Raw genomic sequence first — 22,968 nt, 5'->3', positions numbered from 1 at the left:
GCCGACAGTTGGCGCTGGTGGGCACACCCGCAACCTTTATAGCGATCGCTCGCGAGTTTTTTGAGTGTGTTTTCTGTCGAGCCGCAGAGTTGCAGCTATTATATATTCACCGGGTAAGTATATTCAAAAATTTATTTTATAATTAAAATATCATATTCCTCTTCACTGCCAAATGAATTTTGAAGAACAGCAAATCAAGGGGATTGACATTACAGCCTGTCCGTCAATCCAGAAGAAGGTGATGATAGCAAGGTTTTATAGTCTACTCATCACTTGTGTTACTAGAAGTAAAATTCACATAAAGCGTTAGAATTCTGTAATGTTGGCTGTGGAGGGTGAAGGTAATCTGCTGCCCCACTGGGCTAACTTTTAATTGAAACATTGTATTCACTTGCAAAGGGAATAAACGTAAATTAGTGGGCAGAGTATTTGAACTTGCAAATGCAGAAACCACTAGGCTTGAACTACAATGTACAGTATAAGCATATTTATGTGATTATTTAATGAATTACAACAAGACCCTTTAATTTTACTGAAGAGTTATAAATAAGAAATAAAGAAAATCTTTTATGTTAAATATAATGGAAATTTATTTATTAACTACATAATCGTATACTCTCCTAGCAAAAACTTTAAAAGAAATTGTCAAAAGGGAAATTTACATGGATCTATGTAAAATACTGAAATAACCCCTATTCTTGTTACAGTTATTGATTGAGACAGATTTAAATAAGATTGGTCTTTAAGGCAGTTCTCTTACATTTGACAAACTTAATTCTATAAATACAATAAAGGATTGGACCTGGCCCTTCTTCAGAATACTTCTTTTTATACTTTAGCCGATTAGTAGGAGATTACCAAATTATACATAGTGCTTGTCTTTCATGTAGTCTTCCAAATACTCCAATGGTTTAGCAACTTCAATACTGTAGATCATATTTCAACTGCAGACATTATTGCATGAAAAGCAATATAGATTGAAACCAGAATACCATATGTTCCCTCCTTTATTGGAAACTTATGGTATTATGCATAAAATCTATTTGCCTCTAAAAAGACCGGCTATTTAGAAAAGCCAATTCTTTCTGTGAAAATAGTAAAGAAATTAGATACAATTAAGCTGAAAAAGCAGCTCCAGTCCTACAATTGTATGTTAAGGGCTTAGGAAGCATACTGCCAAAAGCAAAATCCCAAACAACTTAAGCAGAGGCTGCTGAATTCACATTTTTTTGGGAAACTATGAATTCTTAATACTGATCATATCATCCTTTCCTAATTTACAGGCATCAAACTGGCAGCATGTTTCTGAGTCTAGCTGAAGGTTAAAAGATTTCAAATGCAGTACTGAAGTTTTTTTTTTCATCAAAATTATGGAATATAGCAATGATTTACCATTTAGTACTGTACATAACAATTTGAGTTATAAAACATGGGCTTAGCATACTAAATATTCATCTTAACAGCCCCACCATCATACCAGACATGCCATCCCACCTGCCTCACAATCTCCATTACCAAGAATGGAGAAAAATAATTGCCAGCTTATGTATCAATTTCCATCGAATGTTTTGCTATCAATTTTTGTGTTAAAAATGAACAAAAAATTATAATGGATTTCATACTTTTATCCCTAAATCCCAAAATAATACATGACTTCACCAATGTTGGGTTGATAGAATAATTTCTTGTACTGTATGTATAAAATAAAGTGGTCAAAATTAACTTTGGCACTATTTGATTAAATATGTAGGATAAGCTTATAGTAAGGTGCTTTTACTGGAGAGTACTGTATGTCCTGTCTTTGGGCATTTAATGAGTCAATTCTATGTGAAAGCTGTCTTACTTTCCCCTCAGCTTCTAAAGAGGACCTTAGTACAAAACATCTGTGGCCTACTATTTTAATCAGCCTCTACATTTTCAGTATACCATATTCAGTAAGTATTAAAGAAATTTTTGAGAATATGGAATAAGCCATATGTCTCACTAGGCTACTACCCACCCTCTTATCAGTAGGCATTTTTTTTTATTAGATCCCTTGCATTTTATTCTACCTTTGGTGGACCACAAGACACAGGTGAAGGGTAACCAATTTGCCTTAGGTCCACCATTAATGTAAAGGTTAATTTTGTGATTTAGAATGATATATTTATCTATTACAAGCCGTAGAAATCCAATATCATTGAAGAAGGTGAGGTGAGATGTGTCTGTACATTCACAATATAATGGAGAAAACAAATATATTTTAACTAGTTTTATTTATTTTTCCTTTTACTTTTTAATCTCCATGGAATGCACCTTCAATCTATCCTTTTTTCTTCTGCGCTACTATTAAGGAAAATAATTGAAATTTATTCTTTGGCAACAGAGAAATGGAGAAAAAGAGTGGGGAAGTACAAATATATTTGGGGAATAGTGCAGATATCAATGACTTTGTTATATTTTTTGTTTTAATGGTTTGTTTACATCTGGTATATATCTCTTGAAAAGGCACATGACAGCATACTAAGACAAGAAATATGGAGATGTTTGGAGGGGGGAGATGGTAGCCTACCAGAAAAGTATGTCAGAATTATTCAAGAGTTGTACAGGAATGTACATACTAGAGTGAGAAGCAGTGTCGGAGAGACATACGGATTGGAGACAGGAGTTGGATTATACCAGGGGTCGGCACTTAGCCCATTCATCTTTAACCCTAAAACGGGCTACGCATCGATTTTATCAATGCATTGTGAGCTGTCAAAGGATGACATTGATATTATCAATGCTTTATTTTAAAATTTTGCGGGACACTCTCGTACCTTCTGCGATTATCTCGGTGACGTACTGTATATACATTCTTTAACTAATCAGCTTGCGGTTGGAGGAAACTATTGCCAGATACTACATTGTTATACATACAGTAAAAGGGAAAAGGTAACATCAACTTCAGGGGGTGGTTCGAGCTATCGATGTATTTTTATGTGTTAGAGGTAAGGATGTTTTTCATTTCTGATACATTTAATCATTATTTAGTTTTTATTCATTAGTATGACCTTTCATGATAATAATAATGATTCTTTATCATATGCCAGTGACTTTGACAGTGATTGTAACATATTGAATGATGACAGTGACGATTGTCCAAGTACAATCGGTAAAATTTATGGGTACTAGCGAATCTGCTTGAAAAGGAATCTGAAATAATGATGTATAAAATAAAAATGGTCTTTGAATATGTAATCTACAAAAATGAAAATATTTTGAATATTTTTTTACATATGGTTAGGTCTTCTTTCTCGATTCATAAGGTAGGTAATAATACAAGTGGTTTGGAGTGTGAGTATGCAAATACACATACTCACACATCCATTCAACACAGAATTATTTCTTGTAGCCTATACTGTATCCATCAAAAATAAAAAAGTTCTAAATGTGTTTATCAATTTTAATTTTTAAAAATTTTTAAGAAATATATTCTTTACACTTCTGTGAGATTTCATTATTGGTTATTAATCTCCATTTCAAGGACATTCCTATGATATATAAATATTGGGTAATTTAGTTTGTAATAAATCAAAAGATTAGTTTTATGTTAAAATCGTGAAACTAATGATGCGGCTGTTGTCCTTTGGCAGCATTCCCTTAGCACTCCGTGGATTAATGTCATGATCGATGTAATGACCAAAGAAGCAGTGCTATGATGCATGTTATATGCAGATGTAGGCCTAATAGTGCTGTGTGTAGAGAGGAGTTAGAGAAGCTGGAGAGGTGAGGTGGAGAACAGCACTTGAGAGAAGAATGAAAATAAGCAAGCCAAAGACCGAATATATGTGTGCCAGTATCACTGAGGATTGTGGACAGAGCATAGTAATGGATGAAGGAAGAAATAAAGAGTACAGAAGTTCGAGTACTTGAGATCCCAAATAGATGCTAATGGAAGCAAGGATCACGAGGTGAGACTTAAAATCCAAACAGGATGGAACAAATGGGGTCTGCATTTGGGAATCTCTGTGACAAGAAGGTTCCTCTCAGATTGAAGGGAAAGTTTCATAGGACGGTTGTAAGATAAGATACATTTATATGGAACAGAAACAACAAGTAGAGAAAGACGGATGTAGCAGAAATGAGAATGTTGAGATGGATGTCTGGCGTATCAATGAAAGATAGGATTCGAAATGAGTAGGCTATATGAGGATCAACAAAAGTATTTGAAGTATCAAAGATAATACATGAAGATGAAGGAAAGCTTTGATGATATTGACTCTGGTTACGAAGATGAACATCAATGTTGGGAGACATACAATGGATATGGAAGTTCGAGGTAAGTTGACTGATTCATAGGGAGAGAGGAAGACCAAGAAAGAAATGAAGACTAGGATAGCAGGTGGAAGGCTAAGATTTGTGAAAGAGATAGAAGAGGGGAATAATGATTTGCTGAAGACAATTCTGGAAGAAATGAAAGAAAATGAAAATAACAGGTGGGTGAAAGATACTAGGAAATGGATGAAAGATATGGAAATGAACGATAGAACCTTTAGGAGAATGGAAAGAGAAGAGCCCAAGGCCAAGATTAGAGAAGTAGATGGTAAAAAGTGGAGGGATGAGATAAAAGATGAAAATAGTTTAGAAATATATAAACAAGAAAAAGGTCAAATAGGAGAAGAAATGTTTTATGATAACAAACCTGATTCTATTATTATGTATAGAGCTAGGGCCAACTGTTTGAAATTAAATGATAGGAAAAGACATGAAGTAGGAGGTAGGGTAGAATGCATGCTATGTGGGAGAGGTAATGAAGACCTTGTATGAAGAAGAAAAAAAGAAGATAATAGGAAACGTGCTGTTCAAGAAAGAAGGAATAGAGAAAAGAAAAGAATATATTTATCAAATGTGGAAAAAAAGAGAGAAGAAAATAAAAGAATTAGAATAAAGAAAACCAAGGAGGTGCCGATGGAAAGGAGAATCCCTCCGCCCAACAACTGAACTGAATAGCATGATTGCGTAGGGGAAGATTTGCTATGGAAAGGTAATGACCAAAGACTATATACTGAAGGAAGATAGGAAGGCTCAAAATAGAATATTAATACGCTAGTTGGTAACTCCAAAGTGAACACAATAGTTGATTGCTCTGATTTCAGATGGCGTTGTAGGTATACATCGTTTGTCGTCTGTTTGTTTATATTCAGAATTTGACAGTTGACTCAAACGAAATCATGGCACCGACAGTAAAGAAGTCACACAAGTGTGTTGTGTGCCATAAACAAAAAGAAACCGATCCTCATTTGGTATTTCACAGGTTCCCTAAGGACAAAGAACGGTGAGTACAAACAGCATAATACATGCAGTATGTGCTGCTAATGAGTAAGCCCCACTGATATTGGATGTAAGATTAAGGCAAGGCATCCACAGTAAATCTCTTTTGTTTTTAATTTATAGTTGGCTTGTATGCTACCTTATTTCTATTTCCAACCCCCTTTTGATTATTTTTGTGTGTGATACAATTTTGTGTTGTTTTGATCCTTTTGATTGTACATTTATACTGTAAGGACACCGCTCCCTTCGTCGTCCAGAAAATCAACAAACTGCTCATTTATTTGAATTCTCCTTACGCCGACCGCCGGCGCGCCCCTCCGTTCAAAAACAAGAGGAAACCCTCCGACGCCCGAAAAGATACGAAGATTGATCATCAGCCCTCTACGCCGCCCGATGTCTTGGGGGGGGAGTACTTGTAAGGACACCGCTCCCTTCGTCGTCCAGAAAATCAACAAACTGCTCATTTATTTGAATTCTCCTTTCGCCACACCGTGGTTTCCCATGTATACGTATTCCGCTCTATCAGAGCTACATTTTGACATATGTATCATTTCATTACATGTTTCTGTTAACTCATAATTCGTATATTTGTAAGTGTAAGAAAACACATATATTTTGGCGGGCACTTCATTCTGATTTGGCGCCAGCGCCATCCTACCTTTCCGTCCGCACCTTGTAATATACTCCCATGCACATTTGAATAAGGTATCAGTTGATCTTGGTGACGCTTGTCTCACTGTCCTTACAACTGATGACCCCGGAGTTGAAAGTAGCATCAGCGGTTTTGGCTTTGCCATTAACGGACTTATTACGGCCGTGCTACCTTCTCTATACTCTGTTACCTTAGGCATGAGCCTGCTTTTGGTTCTCCCACACTTCGGTGCATGTAAGGCAGTAGGATGAGCTTAACCGACATATCAACTTCTCACCTCTTCGCCGACTCGTCGTCTGGCCACGATGCAGGAAGCAACATGCCCATCGCACCCAACGGCCTCGCCTCCACGCCCAAAGTCAAACTGCCGCCCTTTTCTCAACACAACACCGCTTCCTGGTTCCTGAGAGCAGACGTACTCTTCCGTGTCGCTAGACTCAGCAACTCCTGCGCCAAGGCTGACATCGTTCTCACCTCCATACCTGAAGAGGTATTCGACAAGATTTCCCCATGGCTCGACGCCCAGGCCGGCCAAGTTTCATACGACGACCTGAGAACGAAACTCATCGGTATCTACTCCCTCTCCGTCTCAGCAAGGGCACAGAAAGTCCTGGACCTCGCCGGCAAGCCCATGGGTGACACCTCTCCTGTCGAGGCGTGGGACGAGTTAACCGGCCTGCTTTTCCTCCCCGAAACAGACAGTAACGGCCGACGACGTGAGATTAGCTTATCTCGCGAGATCTTTCTTCGACGCCTACCACAGGACATAAGGGCCCGATTGACAGACGCCGACACGCTCCCGATGAACGAACTCCTGTCGAAGGCTCAGAAGCTTCACGAGGCCTCCAAAGCATCTCACCTCGGAGCATCATCGTCAACACTGCCTTCGTTCTCCTCCTTCAGCAGCTGCTCTTCCATAGACTCCTCGGCAACTGCCCCTGAGGACGACGAGATCAACGTTCTATCTAGAAAGAAACCGCCGCAACCAACACGACCGAACCCTAGGACTAACCCAGCATGGTGCTTCTACCATCAACAGTTCGGCAGCGACGCCAAGAAATGTAGAGCACCATGCAGTTTCCCTAGAAGACGACGCCAGAAGCATCCACCTGCCACCATCGCAGCCGCAGGTAACCAAAACAAGAATGGTTTCTATATCCTCGATAATATTTCCAACCGTAGACTCATGGTAGACACCGGCGCAACGCAGTCAACGTTCCCACCTTCCAAGTCCGACCTAGACCGTGGTCCCGACAAAAACGCTCCCTCACTCATCGCCGCCAACGGATCTCCCGTACGGTGCTATGGGATTAGGACCCTCAAGATATATATCATGGGCCGTTCGTATTCTTGGCCCTTCGCCATCGCCGACATCAATCGCCCCCTCCTCGGTGCGGATTTCCTCGCCCACCACGGACTCCTCGTCGATGTCGCTAACTAACGTCTCATCGACACGGGAACCTGCCAGTCCCGCGCCCTAGAACACGGCCCTGCAACAATGTCCGTATCCGCCGTAACGACGCACCCCTACGCCGACCTCCTACAAGAATTTCCCGAGGTTTTCAAGCCCGAGGTCCGACACTCGCCAGGTTCCCCGTCCAAGCACGGGATCTACCACCACATCACAATGACAGGACCTCCTACTCACGCCAAATTCCGCCGCCTACCGCCCCAGAAACTGAAGGATGCCAAACGCGCCTTTGAGGACATGGAACGCATGGGTATCTGTAAGAAAGCATCGAGCCCCTGGGCATCGCCCCTACACATGGTAAAAAAGCCGGATGGGTCCTGGAGACCTTGCGGCGACTACAGGCGCCTCAACCTCATCACAACGCCCGATCACTACCCGCTGCCCAACATGCAGGACCTAACGAACACGTTGCACGGCGCGAAGTATTTTACCAAGATGGACCTCCTCAAGTCTTACTTCCAGGTCCCCGTATTTCCGGAAGACATCCCGAAAACTGCCATTGTAACGCCGTTTGGATCCTACACCTTCGCGTACTCAACCTTCGGTCTACGCAACGCCGGGGCGACCTTCCAACGACTAATGGATAGCATTCTGGGTGACCTACCTTTCTGCGTCTGCTACGTCGACGACATCCTGATATTCTCGAAAACCAAGGAGGAACACCGGAGGCACGCCCGCACCGTCCTCAAACGCCTACAGGAGAACGGCCTGGTCGTACGTTTCGACAAATGCACGTTCGGTGCGGAAGGAGTGGATTTCCTTGGTCACCGTGTAACCTCGTGCGGGGTAAAACCCATGACAACGAAGGTCGACGCCATCAGAAAGTTCCCAATACCTACGACCATCCGCCAACTTCAGGAGTTCCTGGGGATGGTCAATTACTACAGGCGCTTCATCCCCAACATTGCACAAACCCTGTCACCCCTCGACAACGTCCTGAAAGGAAAAGCAAAAAAACTCGAGTGGGGTTTGCCCCAACAACAGGCATTCGCCCAGACGAAGGATGCCCTCGCGAATGCCACCACCCTGGCTCATTTTGACGACAACGCGGCCCTGCGACTAACGACCGACGCCAGCAACGTCGCCTGTGGGGCTGTGCTGGAGCAACTCGTCGATGGGTCTCCTCGACCGCTGGCATTCTTCAGCAAGAAATTGAAACCCGCCGAAACAAGGTACAGCACCTTCGATAGGGAACTCCTCGCCGTCTACCTCGCCGTCCGCCACTTCAGGCACATCTTGGAGGGCACTCCCTTCACAATCGCGACGGACCATCAACCCCTCGTACACGCTTTTACGAAATTGACTGACGCATGGTCCTCCCGACAACAACGTCATCTCGCAACAATCACCGAATTCGGGTGCACCATACGTTACGTCCCAGGAAAGAAAAATCCAGTCGCGGACGCCCTTTCAAGGATTAAAATTGACGCAATCTACCTGGGAATCGACTACGCCAATCTCGCAACCGAACAACGCACCGACCGAGAAGCACAGGATCATTTGACGGGGCCATCCGCGCTCAAGATAAGTGCGATTCCCCTCGGACCAGCAGGAGTAACTATTCTTTGCAACACCAGCACCGGCCGCCCACGTCCCTGGATACTAGCCTCCTGCAGAAGGAAAATATTCGATATCATCCATGGACTTCCACATCCCTCAGGACGCACCACCGCTCGCTTTCTGTCTGAGAAGTTCGTCTGGCCAGGGATAAAAAAGGACGCCCGGGAATGGGCGAAGTCATGCATCAACTGCCAGTCAAGCAAAGTCAGCCGTCACACCGAATCGGGGGTAGGCAATTTCCCCCAGCCAAAAAGACGTTTCGGTCACATACACATCGACGTCGTGGGACCATTGCCCCCTTCTGGATCTGCTCGCTATCTGCTTACGATCATCGATCGCTCCACAAGGTGGTTGGAGGCATCGCCGATGACCGAAGCTACGACTCAAGCATGCGCCGAAGCCCTCCTGTCAAGCTGGGTGAGCAGGTTTGGCGTTCCTGACGACATCACGACAGACAGAGGCCCCGCTTTCCTCTCAGAAATATGGCTCGCTTTGGCGAACCTGATGGGGACGACTCTCCACAGCACCACGGCATACAACCCCGCGGCAAACGGCATGGTCGAAAGAACTCACCGCGCCCTCAAGGCGTCCCTGATGGCGAGCTGCACCGACGGGGACTGGAAATCACGACTTCCTTGGGTACTCCTCGGCCTTCGCACCACCCCTTGCGTAGACGTCGAACCTTCGCCCGCCGAAAAGGTTTACGGGGAGGCGTTCGCAGTTCCTGGCGAATTCTTTCCCTCATCAACCGACGACACGCAGCTGGATCACCTAAGGGACATCGCCAGGAAGTTCAGGCCATGTCTCAAAACTTACCAGGACAGAACCAAGCACTTCAAGCCAAAAAACCTGGATGACTGCGGGTACGTTTTCGTCCGTGTCGACGCTCATCGACAACCACTAACTAGACCTTATCGAGGCCCCTAGCGGGTAATTAAGAGGACAACGAAAGCCTTCCTTCTCGACGTCCATGGCCAAGAGGACTGGGTCTCAATAGACCGCGTGAATCCAGCATTTCTCGAAGGAAGCGACACCGCCTCCGCTGGACCTGGCAGATCCAGAGTTCCACCTCAAAACAAGGCGCCCAACGAAAGAAAAATCATCAAACGACGACAAGAGGAAGAGATCCTTACGCCGACCGCCGGCGCGCCCCTCCGTTCAAAAACAAGAGGAACCCTCCGACGCCCGAAAAGATACGAAGATTGATCATCAGCCCTCTACGCCGCCCGATGTCTTGGGGGGGGGAGTACTTGTAAGGACACCGCTCCCTTCGTCGTCCAGAAAATCAACAAACTGCTCATTTATTTGAATTCTCCTTTCGCCACACCGTGGTTTCCCATGTATACGTATTCCGCTCTATCAGAGCTACATTTTGACATATGTATCATTTCATTACATGTTTCTGTTAACTCATAATTCGTATATTTGTAAGTGTAAGAAAACACATATATTTTGGCGGGCACTTCATTCTGATTTGGCGCCAGCGCCATCCTACCTTTCCGTCCGCACCTTGTAATATACTCCCATGCACATTTGAATAAAGTATCAGTTGATCTTGGTGACGCTTGTCTCACTGTCCTTACAATACATTTATTAGTTTATAATACTAAACTATACATGAGTGCATCATGCTTTTCCATTTCAATAAAAAATAAAATACAATTGTGTTTTTATACACCTAATATCTCTCCATCTTACAGTGGCCTACAAACTGTAATTAAATGTATGCCTACACATAAGCATTTGTGGCTAAGTTTAACAAATCAGATATACATTATGTTTCAATTTATTCGAATGTGGTATTTTATAGAACATTTAAAAATGGTTGTAATATACGGTACAATACTTAAATTTGCAAGAAAATTAACTAAATCATAAGAGATATAGCTATTGAATTTCTGAAAAATAGACTGAGAAATATAATTTGCAATTTAGTTACCTAAAATTTAAGAATATCATGAATATATGAGTAAGATATACTGACATAGTAATGCAAATTATGAACAAATATGTCGCAAAATTTACAATCGAATTCCATCCTATATACTCGTAAGCATTATCGCTCTGAATGTTTGGCTGCTCGCTCAACAGATGGAGCCATTCGTTTCGCATGGGAGTATCTGGCATCTTTTCATAGCACACTCATTTGTGTGTTAAAAGCCTGAGCCTTCCTATCTTCCTTCAGTATATAGTCTTTGGTAATGACGAAAACGAAACAAAGAACCTAAATCGATGGAAACGTCAGACTACTCATTCATAATGACGACCCCATAAGAGTTAAAGCAGAGATTTGGTAAGTGGTGTGTTTACATTAAAAGTAACTTACAGTCATCTTTTAATTTCAAGAGGGCTCTCATTTCCTCAGGTAATAAATGCTTTGGTAAGAGATTAAGTCATGGAACTAAAGTCACCGATGTCAGTGTTGCAAGTGCGTTCCCAGAAGGCAAGTCGATGTCTTTTATAACAGATATACATTAATGTAATAGCGAGTTTAAGACCATGAAAAATCGCGTGATATGTTTTATCAATTTTGTGATTTGGTTTTAGTTACTCTAAATTAGCGGCAGAGCACATAAAAAAAACACTTATACTAATGTGATATAGTTAAAATACTATCATGAAGGAATAACACACGGTTGATTAATTAGACAAAAATATATCGATAGGTAACTAATTTGACGATTTTATGATGCATAGAGCAATGGTGGTACCTCGATTTATCTATCTACCAGGGCACTTTTCTTCTCTTTGCTCCTCCCTGCCTGACGAGGGATTCATCCGAGTTTAGTTGTTACTGCTAAGGTCCCACAGTCCACCCTTCCCCATTATTCACCAAAAATGAAGCTTCATATGCTGAATCCCCTACTGCTGGAGGAAGAAGCAGGGCCTATCGGAACTGGTGGTACGTATTTGGTTTAAGTACTTTCTTCTAAGGACATGGAGATGGAAGGTAAGCAGTTGTATATATATATATATATATATATATATATATATATATATATATATATATATATATATATATATATATATATATATATATATATATATATGTATATATATCTTCAGCCATAACTAGTCCCTTGCAGGACAAAAGGCCTTAGACATGTCTTTCTACTCGCGTCTGTTCATGGACGTTCTATAGCAGTCTATACCTGCAAATTATTTTAGTTCATCAATCCACCGTCTTCTCTTCCCTCCCCTGATTCTTTTGCAATCTCTGGGGACCCATTATGTTTTATATATATATATATATATATATATATATATATATATATATATATATATATATATATATATACATATATATATATATATATATATATATATATATATATATATATATATATATATATATAGGTGTGTGTGCATGTGTGTACTGTGTATGTGTTTGTGCAAACAAAATATGGTTGTTTCAATTTTCCATCGCTGATGCATGGAGAAATCTCATGTGGAGTAAATCATCCACATCAGCCACTCCATACACATACACAGAAACCTCTTTAGCAGCACGTCAAACTCCATATAAACACTACCCCATTCACATCTATCTTGCATTTCCTATTAAACTTCCTAGACATATAGGTCCTTTCTCTCCATCGTGTCTTTCAGAACCATCTATCCGTTCCTTTGAAGGACCTTCTCTCTTTCTATACCTCCAAAAATGTCTGAATAATAATCCTGTTGCCACCCTTTCTTTTCCATATGATCAAACTACTTCAAAATGCCCTGCTACTTCCTCTGTCATTTCTGAAACTTCTTGTATCACTCCATCCATAGATGTTGAACATCCATAAAGATATAATATACCCTTTTCCCATATCCCCTTCCACACTAAACCAGCCACTTGCATATTTACAATCTTCCTTACACACTTTGTTTCTATCATAAATCCTTTAATTGTTTTGAACAACCTATTTTCATTTTCATGTATTCCTCACACTCACATTAATATTCTGTAGAATATATTGTGAACCCCCTTTTCATTGTCTGTGCGTTCCTATTATAATTTCTATTTACTTTTAAACTTCTCACTCCATTGTTAAATAATAAACACTTAATCCAGACAGTCTCTTCTGTATGTAAATTTAGGCTACACCGATTTTTTATTATCAGTCTCTTTGTCACCCGTTATACTTTATTAATTAAATGCCTACCATAGACTATCCCTGGTAAGTATTGTTATTTATCTGGAATCGTAACTCGCCTTCATACTCTTTATCATGTACTCATTTCTCTCTACCATTCCTGTATCATGTGTGTCTAGTAAGACATATGAAGCTTCAAATTTCTTGTTAGACATAATTAGATTTCAAAGATCAGATGCTGCAAAGAAATTTCAAAATTATGAAAAATACGGTATCATATCTTAACCTCATTATTTAAGTATAAATTTGTTTCTAACGTCCTTCTTATCAGTAATTATAGCTATTGATATAATTAACATAATGAGGAAATATCGTGGTAAGTTCTATTGTTACTACTGTATTATATAGCAGTAATAGTGAACTTATTACTAGCTCGAAGTCTTCCCTAAGCATGACTTCAAAAATTCACTAATCATTTCATGATTTATTTATATTATATATATATATATATATATATATATATATATATATATATATGTTTATATATATGCATGTATGTATATATATATATATATATATATATATATATATATATATATATATATATATATATATATATATCATCATCATCATCATTTCAGCCTTCAAAAGTCCTTTGTTGGATGTAGGCCTTCCCCAGGTTCCTCCACAGATTTCTATTGCAAGCTATTCTGTACCACTGTTGCTTATGTTGGTCTAAGTCATCTCGCCAGCGGGTTTTTTGTCTTCCTCGGTTTCTTGTGTATCCTCAGGGTGTCGAGAAGGTTGTTCGTGATGTCCATCGGTTGCCTGTCATCCTGGCAATGTGCCCCGCCCAGTTCCATTTGAGCTTGCTAATGGTTTCAAGGATATCCATTACTTTAGTTTTTTGACGTATCCATTTAGCTGTTTTTTATCCTTCCATGTTAGATTTAGCATAATTCTCTCATGTGCCCTCTGCATTGTTCGTAATTTAAGGGAAAGCTTTTTTGTTAGATTCCAAGTTTCGGCCCCATAGGTGACAGTGGGGAGGATACACTGATCATAGACTTTCCTTTTTAAGATGATAGGAATCTTCTTATTTTTTAACACTGTACTGGCTCTTCCAAACGCTTGCCAACCGAGGTTTATTCTTCTTTTCATTTCGCTCTCTTTACAGGCGTCATGTAGAGAGATTCGTTGTCCTAGGTAGATGTAGTGGTCCACTTCTTCAATTTGTTGGTTTTCAATTTCAAGTATGTCATCTGCATTTTCAGTATATTTATTGCTCATGACTTTGGTCTTTTGGAAGTTCATGTGGAGGCCAATTGATTTGCTTGCTTCATTTAGCTCGGTGAGCATATGTTGAAGCTCTTCTTTAGTGTGAGCAATGATAATGATGTCATCAGCAAATCTTAGGTGACTTAGATATTCTCCATCTATTTTTATTCCTTTTTCTTGCCAGTTGAGTTGTTGAAAAGCTCTCTCCAGGCAGGCAGTAAACAGTTTGGGTGAGCTAGTGTCCCCTTGTCTGACACCTCTCTTGAGTTGGAATGGTTCAGAGTCCTTGTGGAGGCGAATAAATGATGTTGCATGGTCATAGATGTGACAGAGTACATTAATGTAAACTGAGTCAATTCCCTGTTCTTCCAGCGCTGACATGACCTCCTCAGTTTCAATCGAGTCAAAAGCTTTGGTGTAATCTACAAGTGCTACTACTAGTGGTATCTTATATTCATTTATTTTCTCAATAATTTGGTTTACTGTTTGTAGATGGTCAATTGTGGAGTAGCCTCTTCTAAAGCCCGCTTGTTCCCTTGGCTGATTTTCATCAAGCTTTCCTACAATTCGGTTGATAATAACTTTAGTGAAAATTTTATAAATAACATTAAGGAGGCTGATTGGCCGTTGGTTGTTCATGTCCCAGGGGTCGCCTTTTTTGTAGAGTAGAATGAGGATAGCTTTATTGCACTCTTCTGGCGTTTTGCTCTTCTTCAGACATTCATTGAATAGTCGCGCCAGTCTGACCTGGATTGGCTCATCAGCATCTGCTATTAGGTCTAACTTGATGTTATCTGGTCCCGGTGCTTTCCCCTTCTTCATTTGCTTGACAGCTAGTCGCACCTCGCCTGCTGTGATCTCTGGAAAGTGATGAGATGGGTGTTGATTTGCTCTTTCACGAAGATGGTAACGAGGTCTTTCTGAGGAGTAAAGCTTTTGGTAGTACTCTCTTGCTCGCTTAGCTATTCCATCACGGTTGGTTGTAAGGGATCCGTCTTCTTCTAGCACACCAGTGAATTGCAGCTTCCCTTGGCCGAGTTTTCTTTTTGCTGTTTTAAACCCTCTGCCTTGTTTGATGACATCTTCAATTATTTTTGTCGTTCTATTGCGAAGGTCTTCTCGTTGTTTTTTTCTGTATAGTTTTGTTTAGTTCTGCTGCTTCAATTTTCTCCTGCACTGTTGATGGGGGCTTGAGATTTCTCCGTTTTTTTCATGAGGTTCTTTGTGTCTTCCGAGAATTTGCTGTTGTCAGAGGGTTTTGTGTCCTGGAACTTCCTTGCTACTTCTTTCAGGGGGATAATGATGTTATTATTCAAGTTTTCAAGATCAGTTTCATTACTGTTTTGATCTTCTAAATTTTCAAGAATCTCGTAGCGGTTTTTTTAACTCTATCTGAAATGTAGATTTGAGAGCTTCAGGTACTTTGATATGTTCTGGTCTTACGAAGAATAGTTTTTGCCTTTCTTGTTTGGTGTTGATTTGGACTTTGCATCTTATCATCCTGTGATCACTGCCTACATTGACTTGGTTCAGGACATCAACATTTTTAACTATATTATGTTTGTATACCAGTATGTAGTCTATTTCATTACGTGTTTCATGGTTTGGGCTTCGCCAGGTCCATCTCTTGTTTTCACTCTTTTGAAAGAATGTGTTCATGATCTTGAAGTTATGTGCTACAGCAAAATTTATCAAGTCATCTCCCCTTTCATTTCTATCCCCATATCCGAATTTGCCAACGCAATCCTCATTCCCTTTTTCAATTTTAGCATTGAAATCCCCCATTATGATGTTGTAATGGGCTTTGTTGTTATTCAGAGTGGTATATAGGTCACCATAAAAGTTATCCAGTTCCTCTTGGGATGACAATGATGTGGGAGCATATACCTGTATGATAGTTAGTCTGTACCGCTTTGAAATTCTAAGAGTGACACTAGCAACTCTGTCTGATGTGGCTGTGAACTTCTCAATGTTGCTGTGTAAGTTTTTGCTTATGAGAAATCCAACACCATTTTGTTTGCTTTCCTTGCCACTGTTGTAAAGTAACTGTCCGCTTTTAAGCATTTGGATTTTCTCACCTGGTCTTCTCATCTCGGAGATTCCGATAATATCCCAATTGATGTTCATAATCTCTGTTTCCAGGCTACTCAGGTGTATCTCTTCAGAGAGGGTTCTTACATTGTACGTAGCAACGTTAAGCACTGTTTTATATATATATATATATATATATATATATATATATATATATATATATATATAAATATATATATATATATATATATATATATATATATATATATATATATATATATATATAGATATAAATATATATATATATATATATATATATATATATATATATATATATATATATATATATATATATATATATGTGTGTGTGTGTATATATATATATATATATATATATATATATATATATATATATATATATATATATATATATATATATATATATATTAATTTATACAAGCGATAATTTTGTTTATACAGCACATGCTCATCTTCAGAAAGGAGTAATGTCGCTATATTCAATGTTTTATTTATTACAGTGTTGCAAACTCTGGATATTAAAACTCATTATTACTTCAGAAATAGTTGTTATTGAAAGTTTTTGCTAAATCTAGCCAAGATATAGCTAATATTTTGTTATATATATTAGTCTTAGTATAAAAAGGTCTTTTGCACCAGTTTGGCTTTTATTTAGAAAATTGTCTATATTTTATAATATATGGAATATTTTTAGATGGTATACAGCAAAATAGAGTATTTAGTCGTACATTAAAGATCTAAAAACAACGGTGTTCTTTCATGGACCTGAGGGTTTAGATATTTAATAAACGATAGAATTATAATCTGGTTATATTATATATAGCTTATGTTATATACTTGTGCAGTTTAGATAAGTCAAAACACAGAATTTAAGCATTGAAAATCAATGGCTGAATTATCGATGTCTATCCTAGCCATTTTCTTTAAAATAATACGAAAATTACTCTCCCTGCAATTTCCCGTTCTCTATGAATTAGTGCTCTACTCTCTACTCTACTGCTCTTGGTAAGCAAGTGGCCACCTATTTTCGGTATATAACCAATAGTAAGTTATATTGTGTTCTTAATCTTACTTTTTCATGATGATAATATATTTAAGGCATTGGATGTTACCACATATTGTGTTTTTGTGATTTTAATTGACTTTTAGTTACGGTATAATAGGCATTTCCAGTATTCTGAATTATATGGTCATCTTATTACTATATTATTTACATATTCGTTAGACACAGGGCTGCCGAAACGTGGAATTTACGTCATCGATACGGCTAATCTGCTCCACATCTTGATCAAGTGTGGAATGTGGAATCCGAGTATTAATAAATTCCACACTTTGTAAAGAGATGATGTATGTCGATTAAAATGTAATAAAAAGTAATAAATAATTATTACGAGTGTTTTATTATTTATTTTCCCCGTGATTTCTATATAAAAATTACAATAATTTTAAAGTCTATGAAAGTGTGGATGCTATGGGACTAGGAGGCTCAGTAGAGTTCAGCGTTTGATGTTGCCGACTCACTGAAAGACTGATTCTTGAATCAGTGTTGAGGGAAGTTATTGCAATTGCCGCACAACAGTTGCCTTTTGACGAATTGATTCGTCAGCTCAAGAAAAATCTATTCTTTTTCATGTGAGTATCTTTTTGCAATTTCTGTAGATAAAATACTGTGAGACTTAGAGAGGTGAAACTAGGACTAATCAGCGACACCGCTGACGCTGAGCGTGGAGTTGCCTAGTGTGGAGAATCCGGCAGCCTTGGACTAGGAGGCTCAGTGGCGTTCAGCGCTTGATGTTGCCGACTCACTGAAACACTGATTCTTGAATCAGTGTTGTGGAGTTGCCTGGTGTGGTGAATCCGGCAGGCCTGGTTAGACATCGTTGGCTTTATTTGACACTTGTACCATAGCCTAAGAGGCTATCAGCCTAAGGTTAAGGACATATTGTCCAAGGTTAAGGACATATTGTCCAAGGTTAAGGTACCAATTTGAAGGTTGACTGCACTGGTAAAGATATAGATTCATGGAAGGGCTTTAGGCCTAGTTTGCCCTGACCAGACCACCCCTCGTCGTTATTCCCTCAATTCTGTCCGTCAGTATTCTGAACTTTATCCTATTGTTTGGCTATATCCTAGCGGATGTTTTTTTGTAGTTGATAATTAACTTTCCTGCTAAGGCTTTTTGTTCACCAGAACCGAAAATAGATTTAATTTGTATTTTGATTAAGTGGTGTCATTTATTTATGTGTGTTTATAATTGTGCCATTTCAGTTATCATGAATTTTGCGTGGTATTATTTTACTGTATTACAGGGCAATGTAACCTAGGGAAAAAACAATTTTTTTCTAAAGAAAAAATTCCGCTCCGTAAATTGACACTCCATCCCGTGGAAAATGAATAGTTTCAGAAATATATATATTTATATCCAACGATAATGTGGGACCCCAGTGGGAACTCGGGGTTTTGGGTGGGAAAAACATACTAGGGAAATGGTATATAATGGTAAAACAAGCCCTTTCTTCCCTATATATTACCTTCTTGGATAAACCGATGAAAAAATATGGAAATTTTGAGCTCCGCAATCTAAGAGTAGCAATGTCAGCGTAACATGCTATCATTAGCAGTGTTTTTCTTTTACTTTTTGTTATTCTGCGATTCGCTTGTAGTCGCTCTCGTTCGTTCGGAAAAATGCTTCAAAATACACATGCTAATATTATCGTAGCATTGGTAACGTTAGCAATGCCATCGCAACGTTGGTAACGTTGCGTAACATTGCTAATATTAGCGTTCACAGTACGTACGTGAGTGAAGTGACATGGAATTTGAACACGTCATTATATTTAGACATTTTAACAGAATATATATATAACAAAAGACATTGTATTGAAACATTTTAACAGAAAATATGTCTTCCTGTAGAAAATAACGTGATTTAACCGGTTTTCACCTTCATTTCATCTGTAATAACAGCAACCAGTTCGGCTACTTAAAGTTAGTTGAATTAGTTATTCTGTTTGTTTGCGGTTGAAGTGAAGGTCAAATTCATTCAAATCACGTTATTTACTACAGGAAAACATATATTTTCTGTTCAAAATGAGATTCCGCAATACAGTAAAACTTTACCTTCTGCGTTCTCATGTTGTTAGCGTAGGTGAGAGCTTTTCATAATGAAACCTTCCTGATGTATGTGGCACTTGCTGTCATTGTCTTGGTATATTTACATTTACAAATAGATTTCTAGATGGCAAAACTATATTTTAGGATAGATCACCATTGTATAGTATTAGGTCCAATAAGAAGAATTATACTGAAATATTTTGTAGCCCAAACTGTCCATGTATATCAGGATAACTTGATGTCTCATCACTTAACAGGAGAAAGCTTGAGCAAAGAATATATTTCTCAGGCTTTGCCGTATTTTCATTGAAAGAACTAATTAAAATAGGGTCAATTGATTTGAGGCCAGTGGTCACAGGAAAGTTTTCCTTGACTCATAAAGTCGCGGTAAGATGCCCTCTGTGATAACATGAATTTATCCTATCTTTGCATAGGCCTACACATAGGATATACTTGAAATTACCTCAAATTGGAAACAAAATATTATTGAATATCTCCTTGTTAGTGTAAGGACAGATTTACTAACGTAGGTTAGATTGAGGATGGTAAATTTCAAGAACAGTTCCATCTTGGAGCAGCATATCGTGCTTAATGCAAGTAGGCAGCGCAATACTAATGGTCTATTTATTCATTGGTCTAGTTTACTTCCCTTAGGGTACTTTGAATTGTTTCCGTTTGCTATTATCCCATTTTAATCTTCAGCTTTTACAATTTTTTATAGGCCTACTTCAAGTTTTATTCTTTATGTACAGTACAGTACATTACAGTATTCAAGAATAGATCTGACTGGTTTAGCAGTGTCTAGAAATTGTTTATTGTTGTATAATACTGTACGTGTTTATTATCATTTATTGAACTGAGATTCTGGTTGAGAGCATGTTACTTGTAGCAATTTAAACAAATTATATGATTGTTTTTATCTTATATTTCAGATTTATTGTACGTTAAACCCAATACTGTATTTCTTATGAGAATTGGGTTTGAGGTTACTTGTTGGCAAATGATATATAATACAGTGCTGTAATTATTTTTATGAAAGTCAAACATTTCCCTTATTCCTTGATTTTATAATTTTCCTTCCTTGATAAGATTTTTTTTCTATGTATGATTATGAATTACATGTACAGTCCAATGTAGTGTGGCTCGTGTTTATTATTCACAAAGTAAAGTTTTTTTTTTTTTCTGTTCCTCAGGCAGACGTTGAAAACGCCATCGAGTAGGCTATGTTGACCATCCTAATCTTAGCAGTGGTGGGAAAGGTCAGCTGTCATATTGCCATTGTGAGTTCTTTTACTTCCTTAGGAGTACCATCCTACAGGGTCTGAGGCCATTGCCATCCAGCCTCTTAGCAGCCAATGAATTCTTAGTTGGAACCTCAGTCCTTCTCATCAGGGACCTTCATAGCTCATATTCCAGCTCCCTTCATCATTTTCAGCGTTTGTAAAGTCAGATAAGACACTTCACAGGAGAAAACCTTATATCGGAAGCCTGTATCGCACAGTCTTTGGCTCCTTCTTCCACTATTAGAAAGAAGAAATGAAGAGAGGGATACTGTACATCTAGAAATAAGGAAATAGGCGGTTTTTCTACTTCGAACTGCCTTATCTAAATGATAAAGCTTACAGTTATTGGGTGAAGGAACATCTACTTAAGGCTCTTGCATTGGTGAGTTTGAAATCAGTTTGTTGGGTACCTTGCCATACTCACATATAAAGGAGAAACACTCTTATTGTAAATGTGCTTTTATTGTTCACTTTCATAGTATTGATATGGTCTATTTTTGCCCAATTTTTGGTATTATTAGTTAGGCAGTTGGTAACGAGCGAGCAACAGGGAGAGAGAATTATATTGTTGTTTACCCTATAGTTTACTGTATTGCATTTGTTCATACTTCCATCTTGAATATCTTAGTACTTTAAGTATTCCAAATTAGATACCTTACAAAAGCAATAGGATCCCATATAGGATTGCGATGTTTCATAAAATTGTGAAGTCAGATTGATAGGTATTGTTTTAGGCTTCATTGCCTCATAATGTATTTGTCCTTCAGTCGTGATGAAAAGATTTTAGGAAAAATTACCTTTTAGTTGGAAAAAAAGCTCACTTGGAACATATGTTAAATGTCGTAAGGTATACCAGACTTATCTGAATGTACCAAACCTACTGGATAGCTGTCTTAACATGTGTCTAGAGGCTACAATTCAATCTAGAAGTCTGATCCTCAAGTCCCACTACATTTCTAACATCTTTATGTCCAGCCTCTTAACTGCTACTTGTTCCGTAACCGAAATACAAACCACGCTATTTACATTGGGTTTACCTTTTAGCGTAGCTGAAATGGCGAGCCATTAGAATTTAACGAGGGTGTATTAGCCCCGCGCTAGTTAGCGGGTGGGTAGGGGAGTGGTAGCTAGCTACCCCTCCCCCCCCCTTACACACCGGTGAATGCTCACTTTCACTTTTGGCTCGGACATGGACAGACGTCTCTGTCTTTGTCCTCGCTTGGCAGCCATTGTTTGTTTTGTCTTTACTTAATCACTTACTTTTCTTTTACTCAATATATATGTAAACATTTTCTCATGTTTATGTATATATTTGAGTATAGAAATCAGTAAGTTTCATTTTCAGAGTTTGTGCTTGTGTGTGTAGTGTACGATATCTCTGTGGAGCCCTCGGCAGTTAGGCCACCATGGTGTAATTTTATGGGTCGCGATCGAGTTTGACTTCGGTCTTTCTCTCTCTCTCTCTCTCTTTGAGGTCGTTCACCCTTTTACTACGTTACCACGCCTTTTGTAGCTTCCTTCCCGAGTGGGGGGGGTTGCTACGCCGTACGTTTTGTCTCAATTAGTTTATGAATCTAATTGTATTTGTTGATTTTTCAGTTTTGTAGAACGATTCTTTTCGGGGTTTTCGTTCTTTCTTTAGTGTTCATTCATTTTTTAAATTACATAATTACATAGTTACATAATTATAATTGTTATAATTCTGTGTTGGTTACAGCTCTCCTTCCGTGAGTGTAAGTGGTTGTGAGGGCACGTGCCTGATGTGTAATTCTTGTGTTCTATTCCCTCGGGATTCCTCTTCGGAGCCTTCCCGGGGGAATGAATGTTAACTAATGATTTTGTTTTATTTTTTTACAGTTACCGATCTAGTTCGTTTCTGTAATGTGACTACGGAGTGAGCTGTCTTGTTGAGGCTTGGGGTTTCGGCTGTTGCTGCCTCCCCTATAGATCTTCGTCAGGGGCGTGTTCTCCTTCTTCTGGAAGTACTCCCGTGACGACTGACAGCTCTCCAGTTCATTTTGGAACTCTCAGGAGGCTTGCCTCCTTGGGTGGGTAACTTTCCTTCCGAGGGAATTTTTTTTTCCTGTCCAGGCTTGAGTTTTTCCCCTTTGGGGGGTTCTTCTCTTGCCCTTTTTTTCGTGCGACTATGCTCTTGGTGCTGAG

At 39.0% G+C, this 22,968-nt stretch overlaps 1 long non-coding RNA gene across 2 annotated transcripts in view; it reads left to right on the top strand.

Moving 5' to 3' along the window:
- The first annotated feature begins 18,317 nt into the window (after positions 1-18,317).
- LOC137643906 (uncharacterized) overlaps positions 18,318-22,968 on the top strand; it is a 67,470-nt gene continuing 62,819 nt past the window's right edge. For both annotated transcript variants that reach the window (XR_011045091.1, XR_011045090.1), the window contains exons 1-2: positions 18,318-18,498; positions 20,716-21,187. This is a non-coding gene — a long non-coding RNA (uncharacterized lncRNA). The remainder of the gene's footprint in view (positions 18,499-20,715; positions 21,188-22,968) is intronic.

This window comes from Palaemon carinicauda, chromosome 7, assembly GCF_036898095.1.
Source record: "Palaemon carinicauda isolate YSFRI2023 chromosome 7, ASM3689809v2, whole genome shotgun sequence".
Taxonomy (NCBI): domain Eukaryota; kingdom Metazoa; phylum Arthropoda; class Malacostraca; order Decapoda; family Palaemonidae; genus Palaemon; species Palaemon carinicauda.
The sequence above is the reverse complement of the archived record's forward strand: the minus strand, read 5'-3'. Positions and strand labels throughout refer to the sequence as shown.